Source organism: Neofelis nebulosa, chromosome 16 (assembly GCF_028018385.1).
Source record: "Neofelis nebulosa isolate mNeoNeb1 chromosome 16, mNeoNeb1.pri, whole genome shotgun sequence".
In the NCBI taxonomy this organism is placed as follows: domain Eukaryota; kingdom Metazoa; phylum Chordata; class Mammalia; order Carnivora; family Felidae; genus Neofelis; species Neofelis nebulosa.
The window spans coordinates 3,847,976-3,867,771 of record NC_080797.1 but is presented as its reverse complement, the minus strand read 5'-3'; the positions used below and the strand labels follow the sequence as shown (position 1 = coordinate 3,867,771).

Below are 19,796 nucleotides of genomic sequence, written 5' to 3'. Positions count from 1 at the left end.
GATTTCCAGCGCGAGAGGTTCGGAACGAGTGGGAAATCGCCCAGGCAGCAAGGCCTCGGGCCAATTACGCAATTAGCCAAAAGCCTCCGCTGGCCGCCACGTTTGTTTAGATAAATTTTGAAATCATCGGCGAGCTCTCCAGCCAGATGTTGCCTCTGTGAGGAGAAGGGCAGACTGTGTAAACCTGCCTAGCGCCATGCAGTATGGGTGTGGGACAAGTTCCGCCCCCCGCCGCCGGCCAGGAGCAGAATCCTTCCAGGGACAGGCCTCTGGCTGCATGTGGCCTGGCTTGGTCCCCACCAGTGGGGGCAGGGGAGCGTGGTGGGGGGTCGGGGGTGGCGCCCCGAGGGTGGCCACCCGAGCCGGGCCCTAGTGGCCAGGCCACCATTAACACATCACCTGCTCAGCTCCGCCCCCAAGCCCCCCCTCCACCGCTTCAGGGCTCCCCCCCCCCTCCGGCTTCAGGGCTCCCCCCTACGGCATCTGAACCTGTGGCAGGGATGGTGATTAGCCAGGACTGGAGCCCCAGGAGAGGAGGGCTTTCAGCCTCTTCATTCCAAGAAGATGACCTCTCGGACCCAGAAAGGAGTGCTTCCCACGTATCTCATTTATCCCCACGACACCCCCGAGAGGTAGGTTTGTTTGAGATTTATACAAAGTGACGATTACGCCTATAGATTCGAGTTCCTGCCTCCATGTCATTCTAAACCCCGAGTCTCATCCCCATCTCGGTTTTCCTAACATAACCAAGCCCTTTGGGGAATGAGCCGGCTCAGGCTTTAGCCTCGCCAAAGGGTGATCCCCACCCCCAAACCTTCCTTTTTTTGTTGTTGCGAAGTTTGATTTATTGCTTAGTGGTTCTGGCCAGGCTCGATGGATGTTCAGAATATTATAAATAATGTGGATTGAAAAGATCGTGCTGAAATGTTTATTGCATTCTTAGAAAGAGAACAAGGCACGGCGGGCGTGGAGAGAGCACGGCCATGGTGAAGGAGGGGCGCGCGCGGAGAGAGGGGAGGCCGGTCCTGCTCCTGTGTCCTTTTAGCGGCGTGTCAATACAAGACAGTGCTCTGAAAGGGAAGGAAGGATTCAAGAATGCAGCAGCGTTCCAGCGGGTGTAGGGAATATACTTGAAGAATGTGAGGGCCATAAGGAAGTAATCATCGGACGTTCCCTCTCTCATTCCCTCGCCCACCGCGGCTGGAAGAGAGCTGCTAACAGAGGGGCTGTCTGCTTTGAAAGCTTCTCCGGGGCACCCTCTGGGAGGGCCAGCGGCTGTGGCGAGCTGCGTGTGACAAAGTGCCTCCTGGGACCTCCCTGACACCCAGTGCATTCGTGCGGGTGAACCTTCGTTGCTCAGCCGCGCCGGCCGATACGGGCGTCGTCCGACATCGGGACCCCCCGATGGCGGGGACGCGGCCATCACACCGGCCTGTCCGCGTCCGAAGCTGAAATCACACCAGCGTCATCCTGCTGTCGCCACCATCGAAGGGGCTTTCTCGGGGCCCCTGGGAGGAAGAAGAGTCAAAGTTTCCCAGCGGCCAAGACCATCTTGGGTCAACCTGGCGCTAAACAGAAAGGCTGGCCGTCGGTGGAGATGATTCTTGGAGTCGTTGATTCTAATAAGCAGGGCGGGTCAGCTGTTACACCCGCTGCCGGCCCCGCAGACTTTCTCCGAACAGAGCTATCTCTGTGGAGAGGAAATGAGGCGGGGGTAATATTGGCGTGGGACAGGGACCAGGGCGGGCGGGGGGGTGGTGTTGTGACAGCCAATGAGTTTTGTGCGTCAGACACATCCCGGGCTGCACCTCTTCCTCACGAGGCTAGAAGTCCCTGGGTGCCTCCTTTGTCCCCCGGGACAGTGGCCCTCCTGCCGGCTGGGGACCCCCGGCCCTATATGTTCATAGTGCCCTCCCCTAGCGTGTTAACAGTTGACATTTTACTATATGGGCTGGAGAACTTCTACTGAGCTTTTGATTCTGCCTGCAAAGACATTGCTCTCGAATGTTAGCGCCAGAAGGATCGCGTGGAGGCCTTGCTGACACCCACCTTCCCGAGCCCCCACCCCTAGAGGTCCGGACTCCGCAGGGGTGAGGCGGGGCCTGGAAGCTGTGTTTCTAAACCTCTCTTGGATGGTACTGACCCACCAGAGGTCATGCTGGGATAGCGCTGCCCCAAACGCCAATGCAAGGTGACCGTTACTTATTTCCTTCTTGGGAAGGTCTGGGAATAGAGGGCGACCAGAAGTTACGGAGAATGAGTGAAAGGTCGAATGGTCTGTGCGTTCAATACAGAGGGTCCGCTTTGCTGAAAACTCTGAATCCAAATCATCTGTGCTAAAAAGAAACCCACGAGCATCTGATAAAATCCCAGCATTTCACTAAAATGTGATTCCGTCGGGGGCGCCTGGTTGGCTCAGTCGGTTGAGCCTCTGACTCTTGATTTCAGCTCACGTCATGATCCCAGGGTCGTGGGATCGAGCCCCAGATTGTCTCTGTCTTCCCTTGGCCCCTCTCCTCCTTGCGCGTGCGCTCTCTCTCTCTCAAATTAAAAAAAAAAAAATGTGACTGTTGATGTATTTGAAGGATACTTGTAGAATATGTTCTCCTGGAATTTTATATTGATATTAACTTATGGGTAATATATTGATTTTGACTTTGTCAGTATCAACTGTATTTACATGTATTCCTCAAGTTCCTTTTTTAAAATTTTTCATTGATTAATGTTTATTTTTGAGAGAGAGAGAGAGAGAGAGAGAGCATGAACGGGAGAGGGACAGAGAGAGAGACACACAGAATCCAAAGCAGACTCCAGGCTCTGAGCCATCAGCACAGAGCCCGACACAGGGCTCGACCTCACGAACCGCGAGATCATGACCTGAGCAGAAGTAGGACGCTTAACGGACTGAGCCACCCCGGCGCCCCATCCCTCACAGTTCGTCAGAGCTAACACTCCATAATAACCTGTGCTGTTGATAGTTTACGCTCATTCATTCATTCAACACATGCTCATGGAGCACTTGCTACGTATCAAGTACTGTTCTAGCTGCTAGAACATCTTCCACATTATCCCCAAGTGCAAGTATCATTTGAGATCCACACCGTTGATTGATATGTGCCCCCAGACAATCGATATTTGAGTCTAAACGACGAGCAGCTTTCCAATCGACCAAAACCCAAGTCCATAACACAGTAACACATAGCACAGTTTTAGGACACCTGTGCTGGGCACCCGTGCGTAACATTGCTGGGGGACACAGTCATGGGAGAGCATGGTCTGTCCTCTTAAGAATTTATGGACTATCAGGAGGTCCTCCGTGAACCCAGTCGGTTGTCAATTTACCCAAGTAACGAGCTGATGTCTGTAACGCATGTGTTCAGGGTAGAGAAGCCAAGGAAAGCAGCCCCAGGGTGCCTCGGGCACGGGAGGGAAGGTGTCGCCAGGGAGGGAGCGTTTCTGAGCAGAGTGCCTCCGTGCCGGGTGTGCGGAAGCCACAGAGGGCTCTGGAACAGTGTGAACAACACGTGCCAAGGCGCGGAGGTGTAAGAGAACGTGGCGCACTCAGAGAGGCCAGGGTGGGAAAACTGGATCCTTTCGTGGGGAATGTGTCAAAATTCAACTCTGCCGTTTTGCTTTGACATGATTTCTGAAATCTCTGACAGACCCAGTTCAGTGTGAGTCCACAAACGCCTCTAAGCCAAGTCTGACGTTTTGGATGGTCGGTTCTCCTCTTTCCCGAAAGAGTGGATGAGGAGACGTTGATGACATCCTTCTAATATCATCCCCAAACACCTTTTATTATTTGTGCCAATAACATATATTTGAAAGGCAGATACATGTCGTGGGTGACGTGTGATGGGCAACACCGGGTTGTCTTGGACAGGCTGACGGGTGGCCTGTGACACTCAGCTGTGGGCATCCATATGCCTTTCTCTGACTATATCTTTAGAGTCTAATTAAGCCCCTTCCACCCTGACCACCTTCAGGGCAAGAGAGAGGAGGACTTCCACCTGGGTTAACTTATCCCTGAAAGTGATGTCAGCCCCACTTCTTATGGGGAACCCCAGGCAGGTTCCCTCAGATGCACCTGCTTCCCAGATTCCCTGCTCTGCTACGGTGACTCCGTGGGCCTCAAATACTTCGTCCATCCTTCTGACCAATAAGATCGTTGCTCGACGGCTTTTAGGCTGACCGTATCCTAGAATGTCTGACTTGGGGTCTTGTCCGGTTGTTTTCAGACGGCTCACTGGTGATATCATTGAAGCCCACTGGTGATGTCGTTGAATCTGGGCATGGCTTCTGTGGGTCTGGGCCTCAGAGCCACAGAGGGCTTTGGGGGCACCAGCTCCGGGTCCATGTTTTCACTTAGGAACGCTCTGAAAGTGGCAGTCACCGTCTGCGAGGGATCCTTGGATGCTTTGCTGGCCGTGGAAGGACGTCTTTGGGGCTGGGAAAAAACATTTAAGAACAGTATGAATAGGGGCACCTGGGGGGCTCAGTTGGTTGAGCATCTGACTTCAGCTCAGGCCATGATCTCACGGTTCGTGGGTTCGAGCCCCACATCGGGCTCTGTGCTGACAGCTCAGAGCCTGCTTTGGATTCTGTGTCTCCCTCTCTCTCTGCCCCTCCCCCGCTTGCTTGCTCTCTCTCTCTCTCTCTCTCTCTCTCTCTCTCTCTCTCAAAAGTAAACATGAGGGCACACAGGCTCTTGGGGAACTCTGCAGGAGAGTAAATTTCCAAGTCTGTGTTCACGGCAGAAGCAAGGAAGGGTGGTCCTGTCCTCCTCAGGGGTCCCCTCCTCCTGGGTGTTGGTGACATGCTGTGGGCAGATGCGGCAGCCTTGAAGGCCAGAAGGACTTACACACAGGGTGCGGACCACAGCGTCTTCTGTCCAAAGAGTGCACATCGTCACGGCCACTTCTGTAGCCAGAACCACTTCCAGCAGGACTTACGGCAGCTGATGTTGGCTGAGAACGCGCCACGTCCCTGGCACTGAGCGTGCTACCTCATTTCGTGTCCGTGACACCTGTGGGGGCTAAGAGCTAGCACGGCCCCGGTTTTAGGCTCAGGAGACCGGGCGCCTTGCCCCGACGACAGAGGCGTGGCCCGAATGCAGGCAGTCTGATTATCCAGCCCCTGCTGCTGCTCCTGGTGCCATGCCGTATGGCCCCTCGCGTACGGCCTCTCCCTCTGTCCTTTGGCCGCACGGTTGGGAAGTGACCGGCATGGTGCTGGAAGTTGGTGGGCCAGACAGCTTCCCATTGCTTGCTCGTGACCATTTGAAAGCAGGGGGTGACCATTTGAGCACAGAGCTAATGTTTCTGCCTCAGTGATGGGGACAGGCTTCCCAGCCCAACCGAGTGATCGTGGCGTATGTTCCGGCTCTTTGGGAAAAGATTGAGCTGTTCATTGGGGGGGGGGAAGGGGGGGGGGAGAGAGAGAGAGAGAGAGAGAGAGAGAGAGAGAGTGTGTGTGTGTGTGTGCAAACAAGTGGTGAGGGACAGAGAGAGGGAGGGAGGGAGGGAGGGAGGGAGGGAGAGAATCCCAAGCAGGCTCCGCACTGTCAGCACAGAGCCCAGTGCAGGGCTCGAACCCACAAGCTGTGAGATCATGAGCTGAGCTGAGGTCAGACATGGAGCCTCCCACCGGACGCCCTGAGACTCAGCTCTTCAAGCGAAAGGACCATGTCTGGCTGCTCTGTGCAGCCCTTGTTTCTTTTTTCTCCCAACGCTCTTACCAGTCGTGTTTCTTGTCTGTGGCTCTTGGCCAGTGTCATGTCGGAGGCTAAGGGAGCACTGAGATCGGGGACGGGGGGAGGGGGCGGCCTCCACAGCGGCTTCCTCCCAAAGCACCAGAAGCAGCAATGGCAACGCATTCACCCCGACTCTTCCAGATGTTCGAGGACACCCTGTGCCTCCCATTCCCTCCTCCTCCTGCCACCAGAGCCTGGCTTCCTTGGGATTTCAGCAACCAGCCGGTGGCCAGCACTATTCACTGTAAAGCGAAACGGCCCCTAAGAACGGCCACAGCCATCCGTTTTGGGAGCACGCCATTCATTCGGGCCCCAAGCTGTCAAAACAGGCCACATGAGCACTCGCTGTAATCCGAGAAGCTGCTCCCGCGGATCGGACCACGTGTCCAGCCACACGTCCCCCAGGCCAGGGTGCCCCGTCCTGGAGGGTGCCGGGGACCCGCGGACAAGTTCTTCCTCTCCAGCCCGCCGTTTTCCGCGCCTCGTAATTAGTCCCTTTTCTGTTTCCACTTGTCATTACGTCACCCGTCATTCCAGCCGGCTTTCGTAATGTGTTCTTGCTGGGCTTACGTATTGTTAACCTTCACGGATGGCAGTTTCCTGATGCCCCGTAGGAAGGCACCCTAATCTTACCCGCAGCATGTTTCCAGATCCCGCCGCGGGACGGCCGGTTTCTGGAAAGTATTAGCACTCCCTGCCCCTTCCGCCCCTGGAACCTAAGGGAGGGGCGTCCGAGCAGCCAGCTCGCAGGCACGGCAGGAGGAGAGAAGCCCTTTGCACCTTCTTGCACACGGTGTAATTTACTTAGTTGGTTTTCGTCTCCACCCGCCGTGCGTGCGCACGCACGCACGCACAAGTAGCAACTCAGCGAGGGCAAGGATTTTTGTCCTTTTGTTCACTGCTGTTGCCCCAGTGCCTAGAACGGTGCCCAGTAGAGACGCTCCGTCGGTATTCGGGACATCAGTCGAAAGCCATCACAGAGACGCGGGATCCAGAGGCTGTTCCGATGTGTTTGCTTTCCTAACCGCATCAGGGGTGGGGCCCTTCTGTTTCATCGGGGAGCATCTCCACGCATAACGCACGTGATGGATGTAAAGTGCCCACCACCGCTCACGGTGGTGGGTGTGGCTCTTGTTAGAAGCACCGTGGTGGCTGGAACGCTGTGAGTCCACCTGGGACCTGCTTGACCCACACCCTCGATGGGCCCCTCCACGGCATGCTCTGGGGAAGGAGGGGTCCCCAAGGGGAAGCCTCCGGGCAGCTTGCTCACCCCATCCAAGGGGTCCCTGTGAGCCTTGCTTATAGAAAGGGGGACTCTCCTGCCCTGATCTTTGCTCCAAATACCTTTGGCTCTTCAGGACGGCATCTGGCGCATTACTAGATTATTACTGTAGTAATAATATTATTAATAATAGTATAATTAATAATATTACTACAGTGCACGAGGATTTGTAACGTGATAGGAGACGCGTCTGCAAAAGAGTATCTGAGAAGGCCTCTTGATGGTGGGATACTGCAGTGGGACCTCAGGCCACTCAGAGATAAAGGGGGATGGGGCACCAGATCGCTCGCCCTGAGGAGCAGCGGCCTTTGATGGCCTTTCAACGCTGTGCCAGTAAAGCAGAACTGTTCTTGTGCTACCCTGACATTTCCCCAAATAACCGGAGACGCGTAGTTATGTTTTCTGATGGTCTCTTTACTGCAAGGTCGCATAGTTATGGTTTCTGATGGTCTCTTTACTGCAAGGTCTCAGTTACAAGTCAGAGGAAATGACTCTGGCACGTTAAGGTTAAAGAGTGTGTCATTTTTTTTTTAATGTCTATGTTTTGAGAGAGAAAGAGTAAGAGAGAGTGAGAGAGCAAGCAGGGGAGGGGCAGAGAGAGAGGGAGACACAGGATCAGAAGCAGGCTCCCCGTTCTGAGCTGTCAGCACAGAGCCCGACACGGGGCTCGAACCCACGAACCGTGAGCTGAAGTCGGATGCTCAACCCACGGAGCCACCCAGGCCCCACAAGAACGTGTCACTTGTTTGAATGATGTCAGGTGACTCGGGAGACCCCGAGGGATCACCGAGCCAGCCACGTGTCAGGAAGAGTCAGAAGCAAGGCACATCCTGGGACCTCCGGGCCCATTTTGTCAGCCCCCTCTCTGGAGTGTCACCGTTACTGTGACCGAGCCCCAACTCCGCTCGGTCTGAGCTCCACGATTCCTGGGGAAGGGAGCCCGGTGGCCTCACGCGGGCTCCGCCGCTGGGCCCCTCAGCTGTGCCTGTGGGAGGGTCGAGTGGAACAGACACAGCCGCTGCCCCCGCCCCACCTGCCAGGAAGATGTTTTCTTGAGGTTCAGATTCAAATATACCACCCGGCGGGCTTCCGTATCTCAGTCAAATGATTTGCTTTAAAAAAAGAAAATTGAAAATCAGAAGGATGAGCATCTGATGTATCAAAAAAGTATCCTCTCGATCCCCCTGCCCTGCCTTTCTGTACCCGACTCCGGGCTTTGGCAGAGGCTCCGTTCTGTCACCCTGCGCGGGGTCCCTAACTGGTGCCAGGTGACGTGCCCCGGTCCAAACGCCACAACGGAAAGGGATGTGTGACGGTGAATCCGTAGCCTGACTGGAGCCATCCAGAAATCTTTTGACAGTTAGTCAGGAGGGAATTGTCAAAACAAGAGATCCACAACAGAGTTCCTGACGGTCCTTTCAAAGACACTTGAATCTCTGCCAGATTCCAGACAGATTCCCATTCCCCGGGGTTACGCCCGGCTCAGCGAGGGGATATTTCTTCGCCAAAATCGATGCGCCAGAGAACGGGCATTAAATGATTGAGCTGAAGTGTCACCCTAAGCTGCTTTTGGTTGCTGATACGAAGGATCGGCCGTTCACGGCGCAGTCGCGCTGTGGGATTCCGTGGCGTTGCCGGGGCGGACCTACTTCAGGGAAGGGAAGTGAGTAACACGCGAGGAACACAGACGGGGCCCAGAAACTAGTCAGCACCTTCTGCGCAGGGAACAACAGCGATGGCCGAGTTCTTACATCCTCCCTCCAAGGATCGGGATCATCCGCAAAGCGTTTTTGTGGTGTTTTGCGGAGGCAGGGACGCGCGGATTCCCCGCCTCTCTGGGGAGGCCGGGAGGCCCCGAAGAGCCAAACGCGAATGTTCGCACCCGCCTAGATTCTGGTGTGGTTCACTCTGACCCTTCTGGGCTGCGACCGGGTTTGGCCTGGCCGGTGACGTGGGCTTTCACGTCCCGTCGCCACTGACCCAGTGTCAAGTGTGGGCCTCGTCGGGGCCCCATGGCCGCGACAGAGCCACTCGACGCCCAGCGAGGCAGGCCCTCGTCCCCGGAGCCCAGAGCCCTGGAACGTGCCTTTCTCCGGGCCCACATCCGGCTCCTCGCCCGGCTCCTGCAGTCTTAATTCCTTTTAATTTCCTGTTTCTGGGCAAGCCCCTCCTCTTGTCCCATCCCCCACCCTCGGGTCAGGCCACCTTCCCCGATTCCTGCTTCCTGCCGAGACCGTGCTCTCTCTCTCTCTCTCTCTCTCTCTCTCTGGCCCCCAGATGTCTCCCCACGCAGACCTCCTTCCCCACAGGCACCGCCTTCTCTCCAGAGTTGACTTTTTTCCAGCGTCTCTGTGACGCAGTGTTGCCTCCTGTCTGCCCTGGGCTGTCGTGCCAGCCCAGGGACGGGGAGCCGATTGTCCCCAGATGGGGCCTGGGCCTTCAGAGGACGGTGCATGAGGGAGAGGCCCCTCTCCTCTCCCCGTGTCACCCCGGCACAAACCCAGCGTGGGCACGGCCACTCTGCAGAACAGCACAGCCCTTACCTCTCAGGAAGCTTGTTCCTTCCCAGACGAGCCAGGGTTGGGTGGGCCATGCGTGCTGTCCCTCCGCCGTGGCCCCAAGGACGCTGGCTTCCCGCGCTGTGGCCGTCTCGCTCAGGCAGGCTGGCAAGGGGCCAGGCCCATGCTTGTCCCCGGGCTGTGGTCCTGTCCAAAGGCAGAGACAGACGCACTCAGCACGACCTAAGGCCGAAGCAGTAAAGTCTGTTTAATCTCAGTTTTCTCTGTGTTCGGTCAGAACCAAGCCAACTGGGCAGTTCTTTGCCTTGTCATGTGTGTCTCTGAGGGGGTCTCTCAGTGTCACAGACCACGGCTCCCACCATCACCCGGCCGGCCCTCAGTGGTCACTGCCCCCTCCTGAGCCCGCTCCCTCCCAGGGAACGCGGCCCGAGGGCCCAGAACCAGCTCTGCTGTTGACTTGTTCCCTTCCTAGGGCTCTCCGAAGGGCAGCGTGGGGCCAGCCTCTGAGCTCCGTTTTCCTCTGTGCAAATTGGGGGAAATCGTTGCTTTGCCAGCCTCCCCCCCTCCCCGGCCCCGCCAACTTTTGGGGATTTGAGCAGAGAACATTCTGAGCACACATACATCCAATAGCATCACGGCAGCTCTGACTTTTTTTTTTTTTTTTTTACTGTTAATTTATTTTTGAGAGACAGAAAGTGTACAAGTGCCTGTGAGCCTCAGAGGGCCAGAGAGAGAGGGACTCAGAGGTTCCAAAGCAGGCTCCGAGCTGTCAGCACAGAGCCCGATGCGGGGCTCGAACTCACGAGCCGTGAGATCGTGACCTGAGCCGAAGTCGGACGTTCAAGTGACTGAGCCACCCAGGTGCCCCTGACTTTTTTTTTTTTTTTTTTTTTTTTACTTCTGTTCTCTTTATGTTTCTGTTACTTGCATCGACGGTCCCGTGATTATGCCCGACTGGCTGGCACCCTCCCGCGGGGCTGACCGTGCTCCAGGGCTGGGCACAACTTCAGAGCCCCCACCAGGCTTTCCGCGGGCCTTCTAGACTCCCCTTGGGTTTGCTTCACGCTTCTCCCCCCGCCTGCGAGCCCATCCTCTGCGCTGGCCCCGCTCTGACCTTGCCTTCCTCGCGGGCCCACATCCTGGGCCACCGGCCCCTCTCACCCGGCATCCACTTGGCTTCCGACGGCAGCCAGCGCCCGCCCGGCCCAGCGGCCCCTCCTGTGGCCAGTGACCCAGACGGGTGCTGCCAGACATATTCCTCCCCGAACTTCCAACCTTCGCTGGACGCCCGTCACCCCGGCTGGGCTGCGGCTGGAACCGGGCTCCGTTTCTGAACTGGGTGCCACCCGGCTGTTCCCGGGTTCGCCCCTCTTCCTTCACTTCTGGGACGAGTGACATCTTAGTTCCGTCGTCAGGCCGTGAGCCCGGCTCCCTCGCGGGACATCAGCGGCATGTGCCGCACACGGGCGCCTTCTTAGCAGCGGGCCGTGCACGCGGGGCTAATCCGTGTCGTCGTAGCTGCCGTTCACGGGGCCCCGGATTTGCCCCGGGAGCCTCGGGCACCTCATCGTACTGAATCCTCATGGCACAACTACGAAGTCGGTGTCTGGGGGCTTTTACTGATGGCGGGACCGGCCTCAGACGGAAGGAACTTCGCCAGTGCCTCCTATATACCACCGGCAGCTTGGAGGTCGGGTCTCCCTGACCCCCAAACCCAGCGCCCGGGCCACCACGCCCGACTGCACGCTCCCTGCTGCTGGAGCCCCCCTGGCCTGAGGAACGGAATGTTTGTAAGCGATAGGGGCCCGTAGGGGCAGAGGACAGTCATTTAAGGCACGAACCTGGCCGGAGGAGGGAGGAGCGCCTCTGGCTCCAGGGAAGCCAGCAGGCGGCCTGGAGGGAGCGCAGTCCCAGCCCAGCGGCCCAGGCGGTGGCCCCACGTAGGGTGACGGAGGGCGGAGGGTCCGAGCAGACGGGTGAGAGGGCGTGAGGTCTGGTGAGCGGAGGGAACCCACCAGGGCTGCCCAGGAGCGCTCACCCCTGAGCAGAGAAAAAGAAAGCCTGAGGATGGGTCGCGTGCCAGGTCAGAACAGAACCAAACTCAGAAGGTCAGAGAAGACTCCCGTTCAGTTCTGGACGAAGACAGCGCTGTCGGCGGGAGACGGTGGCACAGAGCGGTGGCGTGAAGCCGATGCCACGGGGGCCCGGGGAGGCCGTGGGTGCCCCTGTCCCCAGCCGCTGAGCTCCAGGCTGGTGGGAGCAGGGCTCCGGGGGCCCGCCCCCCGCTGCCCAGCAGAGCCGCCCCCAGCTCCGGCCGGGAACCCGCGGGTAACCGCGGTTCTCCGGCCCTGCAGCCTGAGAATCAATCAGAATGTAAATATGTTCCCCTTCTCCGCCGGCCGTCTCCTCCTGCCTTCGCTTGTTTGCCCAGCAATGGGATTACAGGGGACATTTACATGAACTTTGGAAAACAAATATTCCAGTTTTGCCGGGCCTCCGCCGCGAGAGAGCTGTTTGATCCGCGAGAGCCAAGTGCGTAATGCGTGAGCAAATGTCGCCTGTTCACAGGCACAACTGGGGAAAAAGCCCCCCCGCCGAATGTAGGCCGGTTTCATAAATGCCTGCCATGGACCCTCAGAGTTATCAGCGGCACGAGAGGTGCTCGCGGGCGCGGCCTCGAACACGTCAGGCACGAGCATATGTATTTTGGTCCAAAGCAACCGACGATCACAGAGCAGCCAGTACAGCTTTCCCGGGATAAGCAGAACCGGATGAAAAGACTTTAGATAAAATTGCCCTCCAAACCCTCCACCTCCTGCCCCATCACCCCTGCACCCTCTCCTCTCCCGCCGCGCTTCGCTCCACACCCCTACAGCTGAGGGCGGAAGTGTCCGGAAGTGCCCCAAAGCGCCTGTGCTGAGATCTGCTCTCCCTCTCTCAAGGAAGGCCAGACTTTGTAATCCTCCTCCCCTTCCTCCTCCTCCTCCTCTCCTCCTTCCTCCTCCTCTCCCTCTCCCTTCTTCCCCTCCTCCCCTTCCTCCTCCATAAGCACAAAGAGCCGTTACCTATGCCCGACTACGGCAGACACATCGGCAGCACAGGCCCCGTTAATTCGCAAGTTTCCAGCGTCTCACTGGGGAAAAATAGGGACCGTGAATCCGGATGAACAGACTTTAGAAAACGCAGCGCTGTCCCGGAGAGACTGTGTTTCAGGTGACTTCCCCGTCTGAAAAGGAGTTTGTTTTCTTACATCTTTGTTTAATGGCTGTAAATATTGCAAGTGGTGAAGGAATCCTCATCTGGTGAACTGACCAAAGGAAGTGGACATTTTTTTCCCACTCCCGTAACTCTGGCATGCCCCCCTGCCTGCCCCCCCCTCCCCCGCAGGGGACACTGGGTGTCGGGGAGGGAGACCCCGCGTCGCCAGGTGCCCGCAGCAGCAGGGCCCGGAGCCGAGCGAGGCTCAGTGGGGGAAGCGATCCCGATCCAGGGGCCTCGCCAGGTGTTCTCGTGCTGGGGCCGGGGGCAAAGAGCGTTCATTGTTTGAGAAGTTGGCAGGTTCCCAGAAGTTCAACTGTCTTGCCTCGTTCTGAAATGTCAAACATTTCCTTAGCTGGGGGATGGACGAGCAGACCCCTGAGGTTTCAACACCACTCGGAGGCAAAAGAAAGGAGTTCTCTCTGTCCCACGTGACCAACTACGAGTCACAGTCTTCTCATGACCCTCCGGCCCGTGGTCTCCTGTGACCTCCGGGCTGGGGCCACTTTCCCGTCTCTGTCTTCAAGAAAAAGCAAATCGTCGGGGCTCACGCACGGTGGGGACTTTTTTTTTTTTTTTTTTTTTTTTTTTTTTTTTTAGCGATGGCTTATCTTGGAGGGGTTCTCACTGAAGTCTCGAGAGATGAAGTATGTCTGTCTGGGGGTTCACTTCAAAAGAATACACCCGGACAGGGCATGGGGGAGGGTACAGGCAAAGCCAGACTGGTCGTGAATCGAGCCTCGTGCATCACGGGGCATCATTACTCGCCCATCTACTTCTGCGCCTGTTTCAAAGTTTTCACCGTAGACGGTCGGAAGGAGGGAAGGAGGAAGGAAAAAGAGAAGAGGGGGCAGAAATGAGTGGAAGCTCTGTATCCCAGATTCTCAGCCCAGAGGAGTCTGGGCCCCTGTCCCTGGTAAACCCCACAGCGTGTCGGGAACCAGGATCCCCCCTGCACGGGCCCCCCTGGTGCAGAGAAAGGGGAAGAGGTGGGACAGGGGTGAGTTCCACCCCTGGAAGGGCAGGGCCTTCGGTAAGAGCTTTCCCTCGCTCGTGGATGAGGTGGAGGAGATGGGATTTCTCTCGGGCTAAGAAGCAAGTAAGCAAGGAGATCACACGGAACCCCGAGCACGGGAAATATTCCACGCACGGCACCGCTCAGCGCCCCCTGGCTTTAGAACGAGCCTTGGTGACTCTTCCCGAAACCTCCTTTAGAGGAGAGACACTCCCTTCAAGAAAGGTGTCAGAGCCGTGGCCACGTTCCAAGAAGGCCAGACTCTTAAAGAGAAAGGATCACCGGGTGGCAAGATATGTAAACACCTGCTCTTTGGCCCAAAGAATCCAAAAGGCTGCAGCTGGCCTTTGCTGGTCATCGTCACTTGCCGTCTTGAAGTGACTTCATCAGTTGACCCTCCGCCCATACCAGCTCACTGAAACCTGTCGAAAATGTCCTAGCCAGAGGGCCCCTGTTTGCCCCGAGACGCCTTAAAATGTAAAAGACCTAGTTTTCATTGCTCTTATAGTTGCCTTAGCATCGTTGCGCGGGGACCCGCCTGACCACATGGCATCAGGTGACCACTGTCTGTGGCACCAGGAGCTCAAGGGCATCTTCGGTTTTCACGGGCATCAGGTGCCCTGGGTCACCTCTGCTGTGGCGCGTTCGTAAGACTCACAGTTTCTGTGATAGAAAAATTAGCAGCTGGAAGAGGAATTGCTGTATTTAAAAAAAAAAAAATTAATGTCTATTTATCTTTGAGAGACAGAGAGCACTAGCGGGGGAGGGTCAGAGAGAGAGAGGGAGACACAGAATCCGAAGCAGGCTCCAGGCTCCAGGCTCCGAGCTGCCAGCACAGAGCCCGACGCGGGGCTCGAACCCACGGATGGCGAGATCGTGCCCTGAGCCGAAGTCGGACGCTCAGCCGACTGAGCCACCCAGGCGCCCCAAGGAATTGCTGTGTGATAGCAGTTCCGAGAGGCACAGCCACCTGTCCGCTAAGCGGTCTCATTAAAGGCATCAGCCCAGGAGCTTCTGTCTGGCCCCCTGGCATCTGTGTGGCATTTGTTGACGGGGGCTGACCACTTGGTGAATCTTCTCTTTCTTTGGCTTCCTTGACACATGTTCTTAGCTTCTCTCTCTCTTTCTCTCCGTCCACTGTTCCTCCTTTGTCTTTCTTACCGGTTCCTCTTGTCCCTTCCAATGAGTCAATATTCATTTATTCACTTCTATAAAAAAGGACGTGCAGTGCCTGTTCCGTGGGTGAGGCTCTGTGCTCGGTCCTGGGGAGACGGCGGCCAGCTAGACGGGCTCAGTCCCTGCCTCGGACACTCAGGGGCCAGTGGCAGTAACCACCGGTGCCTGGGGCCTCTTCCCTTGGATCGTGAGCTTTGTGTGTGTGCAGGCTGACCCCGGGCGTATGGTGCCTACTTCCCAGCCGGTCACGGTTCTCCATGTCTCGCTCTCCTCTCTCGTTCTGCTATTCTCATCACCACCCTGACGTGAAGACGCAGGGTCACTTGTGTCGGCCTCTCTCCCTCAGTCCAGAACCCCCGCCACACGGCGAGCCTCGCGGCCTTGAGTGCCCTCCCGGCTCCGACCCTGCCCGAGCGTCGGCAACAGCTGCCTGAGACAGCACGCCTCGTCTCCCGCCTTTCCTCAACACCCGGGCCTCCCCCCTTGTCTTCGGGGGACGCCTGGGCTCTGGAGCCCTAGCAGCCACCCCCGACGCTCCTCAGGCCTTCTGCGCCCTCCAGTTGAGGATTGTTCCCTAGACGTCGGAGGACGACGTCTCCGCCCCGCCAGGAACTAGCGGGATTCCTGCCCAGGTGGAACTTTCGGTCAACCTGAAGATGTTTCTGGAGGCAGAAATGCACAAAAAGGAGACTTGTTCTCCTGGTTCTGGCAAGAAGATGGACCGAGATAACGTTGACACACACGTGCGCGCACACACACACACGCACACCTTCCTACAAGCATCTCGAAAGGCAAGATAAAATATTACAGCCTCTCCCCTAAAATGCTAACCCACAGCAGAATTTACAAGGAAGAGAGGAAATCCCCAGATAAAGGAAGTGGAGGGAGAACTGGAAACCAGGGCCTGAATGGATGAACCGAGGCCACGGCTAGGTCGTTATCGGCCGCAGTGATGCAGAGCAGGGATCGACTCGGTTCTGTGAAAAGCCAGACAGGAAATAGTTTAGGCTTTGCAGACCACCGGCCGCGTGTCACATCTACTTCTTTGTCTTTTTTGACAACCCTTAAAAAATAGAAAAACCATTTCTTGGCTCAGGGGCTGTACGAAAACAGACCGCCAGCCAGGTTTGGTGCAAAGGTCCACAGTTTGCTGACCCTTGATGTAGAGACTTGGGTCTATGTCCATATGAAATCAGGGGGAGAACTCTTAGGTCCCCAATAGGGGGTAGGTCTCTCAGAAGATCAGATCATCAGTGAAAGAGGGTGTCTTGGGAAAAAAATCGCCCACTCTCACAGGGAGATGATAAGGAGGCTGGCCACGTGTCTTTAAGTCCCTTCCTTCTTAATGTTTAAAACGATGGGCGTGTTCTGCCTTACATGGGTTGAATTGAAAATACATACTACTTGGACTGCATTGGACCCTGGAGGTCTGTGGAGAGGATTGAGGGCGTCTGTGAACTTGGGTGGGAAAGCAAATTGCATTCTTCTACTAACCTCTAACGGAGTGCAGCCTTTTCCTCAGTTAAGATCGTAGGCAGGTAACCACAGTGGCTTTGTCACCAGTGGAACTCACAGGCATTTCCACATCAAAATAGAGTGTGTTATTATGATCTCAAAATTTTTCACGTATATCCGATATGCATGTTTTGTTACAACTGGGAATTTTAAAACATGCTTCTGAGTTAAGTGTTGGGCCAAAGAAGTTGCCTAAAATTTTGAAAGACGTGGAGTTTAGAAACGAAGAACAGTGCAGCTTTTTCATATGAGAAGTTGTAGGCTTACAGGGGCCCGTCCTTAGAAGAAAGATGGCAAATGAATGAGTTGACTTTCTGTTCAAGAGGTTAGAGAAAAAACATCAGGGTGAAGCCAAAGGAAGTCTAAGAACAGAAGGATTAATGAAAATAGATGCAGAAATTCAGTAAAACATAAAGTAAATGATAGGTGGTCAGCAAAGTCAGGACTTATCCTCAGGAGGGGGGTGGTGCGCCTGGGTGGCTCAGCCGGTTAAGCGTCCAAGTCTCGGTTTCGGCTCAGGTCATGATCTCACAGGTCATGGGTTCGAGCCCGGTGTTGGGCTCTGTGCTGACAGCGTGGAGCCTGCTTGGGATCCTTTCTCTCTGCCCCTCCCCCACTCACGCTGTCTCCGTCTTCCTCAAAATAAATAAATAAATAAATAAGCTTAAAAAAAACCTAATTCTTGGGAAAGTTGAACAACAAGAGGCATCTTGAGGCTAATCAGGAAAAAGAATGCTCAACTACGTGGTGTCAGAGACGAAAAGAAGGACGCGGATAGAGCATAGTGTTGAAATTATAAGAACGTCACAAACGGTTTTATGCCAGTACTTTCGAGCACTCAGAAAAAAATGGGCAGTTCCCCAGGAAAATATAACTTAACAAAACCGGCTCAAGAAGAAGGGAGAGCGGGGCTCCCACGTCAGAAACCGTCCAAGCCTGTCGGGTGAGTGTTGAGGACCCGCCTCGTAACGGTTCGTCTGTTTGTCCAACAAATATGCGTGGAGCCTCTGCTCCAGGTGCCATCAGAGAAGCTGGGGTGTGAGCAGCAGGGGAAGTCATCACAGCTCGAGACCTTACGTCAGTTCTGCCCAGGAGGACTTCCTGTGATGAAGGAAGTCTCTGTTGTCTCTGTCCAGCACGGTGGCCATTGGCCACAGGTGGCTCTTGAGCACTTGACATATGGTGAGTGTAAATGAGAAACTGAGTTCTTTAATTTTATTTATCTTTTGAATTTTTATTTATTTTTTTTATTTGAGAGAGAGAGTACGTGCAAGAGTGGGGATGGGGCGGAGGGAGAGAGAGAGAGAGAGAGAGAGAGAGAGAGAGAGAGAGAGAGAAAAGAGAGAGAGGGAGAATCCCAAGCAGGCTCCATGTTCTGCACAGAGCCCGAAGGGGGGCTCGACCCCACCACCCTGGGATCATGACCTGAGCCAAAATCAAGAGTACGACACTCAACTGACTGAGCCACCCAGGCGCCCCTATTTAATTTTAACATTTGTTTTTGAGACAGAGACAGAGCATGAACAGGGGAGGGGCAGAGAGAGAGGGAGACACAGAATCTGAAACGGGCTCCAGGCTCCGAGCCGTCAGCACAGAGCCTGACACGGGGCTCGAACTCACGGACCGCGAGATCGTGACCTGAGCCAAAGTTGGACGCCTAACCAACTGAGCCACCCAGGCGCCCCACCCCTATTTAATTTTAATCAATTGCAATGTAAATAGCCCCACGTGGCCAGCCGGCAGCTAGTTAATAACACCAGCAGGGTGTTAGTGACTTCCCATAAGAGCACAGGGAGTGGACTCCTGGGACTGACCTCTCTGGAAACAGCTTCTCAGTCTGAGGTGGGCAGTCCTGGTGGCCAAACCACCATGTGACCCCGTGCGCTTGACCACCCCCCCCTCCCCCCCCCCCCCGTTACTTCTCAGACGCGTCCCCGCGCTTTATCTCCTCGCTTCCCTCTCGGGGCCTCGGTAGCCCCAGGGTCCTCTGGCAAGTGGACGTTTTTGGAGCCCTGACTTTGCAGTAGTCCGTCCATTGGCTGTTCTGACAGATGACTGACATAAGCGTCTCGGGCTCCAGAAGAAAAGGCCAAGCCACGTGGAGACAGTGGAGACAGTGGAGAAAGCGGATCCGAGGCTGAATACTGCCGTGCGAACCCCAGAGCCCTCTGCGTTATCGATGCTTCCCCAGCGCAAACCGAAAACGGAGCCACGCTGCCCACGGAGAAGCCAGGGGCTGGGCGCGCGCTCCCCTCCTCACCCGAGGCCCCACCCAGAGCCCCCGGTCTGGCTGGCACTTTGCTGGCACAGCTCTCGAGGTAGCGAGGCAGACGGTCTCCAGCGTCCCCGGGGCGGCTGACCACCCCCGCCCCCCGCACACACACACACACACACACACACACACTGAAGGCTGGGGCGGGGGGGGGGGGGGGCACAGACGTGTCACATCCGCCGTCCCCTGGGAAGGTAGTTAACCGGCTGTGTGACGCCCTTCTGGGACAGATCGCTAAAGGGGTCTCTCGTGCTTCTGTTTTCCAGGAATGGTCATGGTGATTTTACTGCTGCTCGTGGCCATTGTGGTCGTGGCGGTCTGGCCCACCAACTAGCGGCAGTGAAGGGCCCCCCCCAGCTGTGACACCCGCCAGCGACGGACAAAAGCTCGGCACCCCGTTGGTACGCGAAAAAGCTGCTCTCAATAAATTCCCCCCCGACGCTCTGAACGTCCGCTGTGCGTTGCTTCAGTAAAGCCAAGAGTGTGACGGCTCTGGAGGGCTGCCTGGAGCCGCGGGCCCGGCGTGGCCCTATTCGGTTTCGACATGGGGCGCTGGCCCGAGGTCCCGCCGGGGGTTGCGCCCTGTGGCTGCCAGCTGGTTTCCGGCCACCCCGCGGTGTGCTGGGTATCCTGGGGCCACCAACAGAACAGGCAGTTTGAGGCCACGAATGTCTGTCTCCCTGGGGAAGTCATGTGCCCACGGAGGAAACAGTGAGTCCCTGTGTGTGCAGGTGGGCAGGGGGGGGGGGGGGGAGGCCACACAGGCATGTGTCTGTGCACCTGTCACCCCGCCACCCTGCCCCAGTCCCCACTCCCAGGCTTGCTGCTGTCACTCAGAAACATTGCCGGACTCTACTTGGGGAGTAGAGCCAGGAGCCAGGAGCACATCCCTTTCCCTCTGCGACCGTAAACCCATTTTCCAAGGCTGAAGCCTGATGATAAGTAACGTTGAGTAAAGTGGGTGCCGTGGGACGTGGTCAGGCTGGAAAGCACCGGTTAGGGCTCAG

The 19,796-nt window shown here is 56.4% G+C and overlaps 1 long non-coding RNA gene across 1 annotated transcript; it reads left to right on the top strand.

The window, feature by feature from the left end:
• Positions 1-456: 456 nt before the first annotated feature.
• LOC131497327 (uncharacterized) lies at positions 457-19,237 on the top strand. The gene is made up of 2 exons (XR_009254898.1): positions 457-632; positions 19,056-19,237. It is a non-coding gene; the product is annotated as an uncharacterized LOC131497327 (long non-coding RNA).
• Positions 19,238-19,796: the final 559 nt, after the last annotated feature.